Source organism: Dipodomys merriami, unplaced genomic scaffold (genome assembly GCF_024711535.1).
Source record: "Dipodomys merriami isolate MVZ:Mamm:240054 unplaced genomic scaffold, mDipMer1.0.p SCAF_4, whole genome shotgun sequence".
NCBI classification, from domain to species: Eukaryota; Metazoa; Chordata; class Mammalia; order Rodentia; family Heteromyidae; genus Dipodomys; species Dipodomys merriami.
The window spans coordinates 52,079,623-52,087,159 of record NW_027205603.1 but is presented as its reverse complement, the minus strand read 5'-3'; positions in this window follow the sequence as shown (position 1 = coordinate 52,087,159).

The following is a 7,537-nucleotide window of genomic DNA, read 5'->3' as shown; positions in this document are numbered from 1 at the left end:
TTGTCCATGGGCCTAGGCCATACCATAATATACATGATCAGTATTATAATAACATACATGACATATTCATGTCCATTACCAACATTTTATGTAGGTGTTCCTATCAGAAGAAAATTAATCACAATGAAAAAATGTCTTTAATTTTGCATGGGAGCATTCCGGACCAATATTCTTTACAAATAACATACTTAGGGTTTTAATTCTACTTTTAATTATGATCAGTTTTTCAATAAACTATTTAATATGTCATCACATTCAAGTAGCAATGGAGTTAGCTTAAGCAATTGGACCCTCCAAAGAAGCAGATGGCCTGTCTGAAATCTTGCTGATCGGAAGCAAACCTCATGTAACAGCAGCCAGAAAGCAATGGATGGTATTCAAACACTGAACTCAAAAGAACAAACACTTTCTCCAGGATTTATTTGGTAAACTCAGTGACTGTTGAGCATCTGGATATGATGAAAGAAAGGAGGAATGTTAAAGCTATCATTGAAACCTGTCCATGTGAATTAGATGATCCAGTCTCTGTAATTAAGACTAAGTAGTGGGTATCTGTCATAAGCCAAATTAATACAAATTAATTCAAAAACCTTGGAAGGGACATGCCATGCTGTTCTGTGTAGCATGACCCTGAAGGGGACATTTTATTATGTGAGTAAGATTTCATTGTCAAAAAGAAATGTCACTCTGGTGAATGCTGAACAAGTTTTTCAGAGGGTAAAGTGCTTATCAATTAGATGTAAATTAGCATGCTGAGGGATGCATTTGATAAATGATTGCTTCCAGAAAACTAAATGGCACTCTCTTCTTAGAAGAGTCACTGCCTTAAGGGGGAGGATGCTATGCTTAAGGAATCTAATATTTCTTTTGCAATCGTATTTGTTTCTTCTATATTTCAAAGAATAAGAGTGTGAATAAAATGTGCATTTGTTTAAGATTTGGCAATTTAATATCAAGACAGCCAAGGTAATATCTTTCAACACATTTACTATAACCCATTTCTAATTCATCTAACAAAATGGAGACCTATTGGAATTCAGTACTGATCAAATTTGTCGTAATGATATGTTATTATTTCTGGGATCTTCATTATCATCTTAGACTTCAGAAGCACTCTGAAGGTAATGAACCATGGAGAACTGTCACACAATAGAGAGATTAGGTGAATATTTTTTATATAACCATAACCTCATAATTCCAGGATTCTTGTGATCATTTTGTGAGTACTCATAGTTTTTGCTGCTTGGGAGTGAGGCAAAGTTGGAAGAATGTAAGATTTTATGTCCACAAGCAATCTTCCAACAGACATCTGTATAGACTTCAACTATACATTCAAGCTTAGTCTTTTCTTTACAGTCAGTTTTAAATTATCTTTCAGGTTATCATAATCTCCTACAGATGTATTTTATTTTTATCTACTATTGATTTTACACTTTTCAAACTCTGACATGACATGTATAACTGCTTCTATCTTTATATTCCTTATAATTACATGGCTTTTAATAACTAATTATATGGCTTTTAATAACTAAATACAAACCCATGGTTAGAATTTTGTTGTCCATTTTTGGATTTTGTTACTGTTGTTTGATATGATTGTTGTTTCAAAACCATATATTCTTACTTTCTTGTAACTTATTTCAAAGTATTTAATAAAAATTTAGAATATTAGAAGGTATTTAGAATAAATATTTAGTATTGGCCAGGCACCATTGGTTCACATCTCCTAGCTACACAGGTGGTTGAGATTGCAGGATCATTGGTTTGAAACCAGAGCAGGCAGGAAAGGCCTTGAGACTCTTATATCCAATTAACAACCAGAAAACCACAAGTGTTGCTGTGTCTCAAAGTGGTAGAGGTCTAGTCTTAAGAGTAAATGCTTAGGGATGATGCCCAAGCCCTGAGTTCAAACCCCATGGCTGACCAAAAAAAAGTAAAAATATTCTAAAAATAATCTATTCATTTTTCAACATAATCTATCTTTTTTTTCATGGGTGAGACTGCATTTCTGAAAATTGCCTATGTATTGGGGAAAATGATAGGAATTATAGAAGAAGAAAAATATGTTTCTCTCCCTTTCCTGAACTGAGAAGTAATTTAAGTTCCAGAATATTTCTGGAATATATGGATGTTCTGATTTCAGATTTCTCTGAAAACTGGTAACATGTTAAATAACACAATCCTTGAGGGTACTTTCAATTGATTTCAAAATTCAGATATAGGATACTCTTTCTAAAATCATTGAGTAAATTGCCTTTGTTTTAATACTTCCCGATAATATTCAATTCATAATTAACTATATTATAATTAGTTACACATTATGGTATACCTAATTGAATAACCTGAGATAATCTTTATTTGAAATTCTAGAACAACTATAGAGTTATAGTCCATAAAATTATCATTATCTGTGTACATCATTTTCATATTTTCAATTGTATCACCCCACTAGTCAAATTAACTCTTTGATTCATGATCATGAAATTATTTCAAAGATAGGGAAACCATGCTTCATATTTCATTAATATAAATGTCAAATTATTAAAGACAGTATACTATTTCTGAATGTTGCAGACATTTCATTTAGAAAACACAGAAGAGTGACAATAATAACAATAAAATATTTAAATGATAATATAAATTTAATGAAATTCTTCTTTCTTTCTTTTCTTTCTTTCTTTCTTCCTTTCTTTCTTCCTTCCTACCTTTCTTTCTTTCTTTCTTTCTTTCTTTCTTTCTTTCTTTCTTTCTTTCTTTCTTTCTTTCTTTCTTTCTTTCTTCCTTCCTTCCTTCCTTCCTTCCTTTCTTCCTTCCTTACTTCCTTTCTTCCTTTCTTCCTTTCTTTCTTCCTTTCTTCCTTTCTTCCTTTGTCATGGAACTTGAACTCTGGGCTTGAACGCTGCCCCTCAGCTCTTCAGCTTAAGGCAAGAGCTCTACCACTTGAGCCACAGTGCCACTTCTGGTTTTCTGAGTCGTTTATTGGAGATAAATCTCACGGACTTTTCTGCCCAGGCTGGCTTTGAACCACGATCCTCAGATCTCAGCCTCCTGAGTAGCCAGGGTTACAGGCATGAGCCATTGGCCCCCAGCATGAAATACTTTCTTAGTGTTCCTTAATTTTAGGATTATTATTTGTGTGTGTGTGTGTGTGAAAATACCGTACAGAGGGATTACAATTACATGGGCAAGATAATGAGTACATTTCTTATCAAGCATTGTAGCCTCCTCCTTTGTTTCCCCTTCCCATCCCTTCCCACCTCCCCCACTTCCTTCTCTCTCCCTCCCCTCCCCCCCACCAAAGTTGTAAAGTTCGTTTTTTGACATAACATCTTAAACATCTCATTGTTGCAATGGGTCCCACCTGTATCCTTATTTAAACAATTTTTAATTGACCTTCCAAATAAGTATCCTGTAGCCTCACATACAACAATCAATCACGCTTAAGGTTTCTGATATATTCTTGATTAAAAATATGAGAGTGATTATGAATGTGTATATGTGTGTTGATGTGTTCTTATATTTGGAGAAAATAAGACTTCTAATAAATGAGAAACGTCTTAGGCAACCATTCTGCAAAACTGTAATGGATAGTCTGATCAGAATTAGAAATCCAAGAAGCTGTCTTGGCACTTTCTTATTTATTTCCTCAGCAATTTGTGCTTTTCCTTTTGGGTACAGGGAAGGTTCTAGGGCTATATGACTATTAGGAAAGTGCTCTCCATTTGAAAAACTCTCATAGTCCACCTATGTTTATTAATTTCTTTATTATTTTGCTTTGCTTCATTTTTCAGAGACAACCGAGGATATTTCTTAGGTTGGCCTGGACATAGTATATTCTTTTGCTGTTGATTCTGTTGTTTCTTGATATACTTGGGATCAAACTAGGAGTCTTGTGAATTCTGGACAAATGTTACACCCCTGAACTATATTCCCAGCTCACTTGTTGTTATTGTTGTTTTTGCCACTGCTACTACTCTTTATGTCTGTGTTTTAATGATGTATGTCCTATGAGGCAGGAAAAGTCCTACTGTTCAGTCAGAGCTACTGAATCTCAGATGACCTTATATATTACCAAAGTTGTAACAAGGAAAAGGAGAAACATATATCCTGAGGGAAGTCCTGCTTTTTTACTAGGTTGTCTAGTTGAAAGTTGAAAAAGGTTGTTATATTATAAAATTTTACTTATATAATGTGCCTAGAATCATCAAGTTCATAGACAGAAAATAGAGTAGTTGTTACAAGGGTTAAGAGGAAGAAGAAGAAGTTATTATTCCATAGACATGAAGTTCCAGCTTGGTCTGATAAGATAGCTCTGCAAAAAGATATAGAAATTGTTCTTATGAATGTATTTAATGTCACCAAACTGCACAAGGTGGCATAACTAGAATATATATGTATTATATGTGTGTAAATTTGTGTGTTTGTGTGTATGTATATATATATATATATGTATAGATATTACAATTATGTGTGTATGTGTGTGCATAATCATAACTTAAAAGCCTAATCAAAGATAATAAATTATAAATTCTCTTTTAAAATATATATTTGATGTGCATATTCCACTTTATGAAATTGAATATAACAGATTAACTAATGTACATTTTAATATTTTCAACAAACTCAGAAAAAGAATTCAAACAAAATTGTTAGCTGGTTTGATTTAAAATTCCATACAATCTTTTCTTTTTTGATAACAGACTTTAGTTTTACACTTTTTTTGTGGGGGATAGCGAATAAATGTATATCAGAGCCTGTTACTTTCTAGACAATATCAACCACATGTGTAGCACCACAGGCTTATTTTAATGATTTTCCAATCGTAGATTATTTACATACCATATTCTACACACCAACATACATTATAAGGTAAGGATCATTCATATTCAAGCTTGCATATGTAAAGTCTTTTCCTTAATTCTTTTTATTCTAAAGTAATTTTGAGACTGAGAAATCATTTAATAATAAAAAGAAAGTAAAGGGGTGACATTAGTTGAGACACATTGCATTCAAAAACTGTTTTGTTAAATGACAACTTTTTATACACCACTTAAAGACATTTAAATAAATAACATTTATAAAATAGAAATTAGAGTAAATTAACTTATTGAGTATTATGACCCAGAAATATTTTAGTCTAAAATATACTAACATGTTTCATTCAGTCCTGATAAACCCAAAATTGATAGTTTAAAACACAATAAAAATCTTTTAAATTTTCTTCAAAATAAACTTTTTTCAAATGTTTGAAAGAATAAAGAAGCTAATTTGCTTCAAATAGATAGGCAATTATTAATATAATTTAGATAAGGCACAAACATCCTCTAATTTGTTTACTCATGGCTTTTCATTTCTGAGCATATAATAAACAACTTGGATTTTGGTCTTTAGAGAGTTCTGTGTCTAAAGTAAGTATAATATAATGATGTCACATAAAACAAGAGCAATTTAAAGCTTTTTAAAATCAAATGTATCACCTCAATTTTATGATAAGTGAAAATTCATATTATTTTCCAATATTATTTCTCATATAAACATACCTTTGTAGAATTGCTTGACAAACTTAATTCACAAACAATTCTTTCTTAGCATACTAATAATAGAATATAGTTTCCTTGTTTTTGTCGTGGCTTGTTTTTTTAGAAAGTAAACAGACAGAGTGGTGTAACAAAGTTGATGAGTGGTGTTGAGATCAACACCTGTGAGTGGACGGAGAGGAAGCAAGACTGGAAGAGGAGAAAATGGATCGAAGTGTAGTCTGAACACAATGCAACTCCACAGGGCCTTTGGAACTGTCTTTAAGGAGAGAGGTCGGGTGTTCATACATACCTGCCATAACTAGTAGGAGCACACTGCTCAGCAAATAGTGGTGGTGTCATAACCCTGAAGAGTAAGTCACTTAATCCCATGAAATCCAAAGTTGACAATTGAGGGCTATCTGGTGGCAACTGCATGATCAAAAGAGGAAATTTGTGTTTGGTACAGAAGGAGCAAGTGGACAACAGGTCACAATACCTGCTATAGTGTTTCTCTGTACAAGTTTCTGATGGAAAGGCATCCTCCCATTGGCACTTTAACTTGCAACATGCGTAGAAATAATTAAGGAGTTTGACAGTATGGAAAAGGCCACATAGAAAACACGAGAAATAAACATAACGAAGTTCTAATGATTGATGGAGAAACTTTAATCACTTAACGTGAATCTGAATAATCTTTGGTTGATATCAGTATTCAAAAATTAATATTTACATGTAGCATGAGTTAATTAAGCATTAAAACACCAGAAAGATAAAATTTTCTTTATCGACTATATTTTTACTACATTTTTGCACATTTTCCTGTGCTTCAATTTCAGACAGGCTCCTGCTGAGAAATGAAGGTAGACACAGCCGTGGATCATGTTTTTGACAAGCTTAAAGCTTGGTGACCCATGCACAATAGACTTACTTGCTGCCTTTTTGTCAATATCTTGACAAGGTCATCATGCATTAAAAGGAAACGTTCAGACTCTAACACCCTAATACTCACTTTTCTTGAGGAAACTGTGCAAAAGGTATAATTTTAACACATCACCATCATTTCTGACTACATAGTAGGCAGTTTTGCTCATTGTAAGTGAACTTCTTGCATACAAATACATCATTTGGAAAGGAAAGTGTTCCAAGTAATGGCCAGTTACAATTGTGATGGATATATTAGGTGACCTCTAAGTATTATTGTGGCTCAAAGCTAAAGCAGGTATTTTTCCTACATGTTTAGCAGTGAAACCATTTTCTTAATCATATACTAAAAATGGAATTGTATTAGTGTTGTTACTAGTGTGTGCTGTTATATACACACTCACAAACACACATATCTCAGGACATTGCATGTCAGCTTACTTTTCTTTCCATCATTTAACCATAACCATGGTAAGACTGGAGACATGGATCAAGTAGTACAGTTTCAGAGTTGAGCAATAAACCATAGAAAGCTTAATACCTTTAGATCAAGCCCTAGAATTGGCAGAGGATGAAAAAAGAAAAGCTTCATTGTCAAATCTTAAGAGTATCAGGAGATGTAATAGATATGTCACTATATGCTCCTGACCTCACAATTGGAATATATATTTCAATATCTAATAATTGTATATGACTAGCTTGTATATGCATACAATCTACTTGTGTTTTAATCTATATTGAGTTTCTGTTATTATTTTTGAATTTATCTCTCCCCATATTAACTGAGGAAAGTTAAGACAATTATAAAACAAAATTTTATGAATATTGTTTAATGAGTATCATTTAATACCAGATCCTTTATTAAAATAATACCTTGTTACTCTTCCATCTATAAAATTTGAATATATAGAAAGAATATAATGCCAAAGTTGCAGATCCTAGATTCTTTTGTAATTATTGTTTATTAAATATTGACTTTGGGTACACTTCTTTTATCGTAAAACCACTTTACAAAAATCTATATGTTATTGGTAAGAGCAATATCTTTTATTGGATATCATTCTAAGACAAACTAAAAAAAGTAAACAAAGACAATG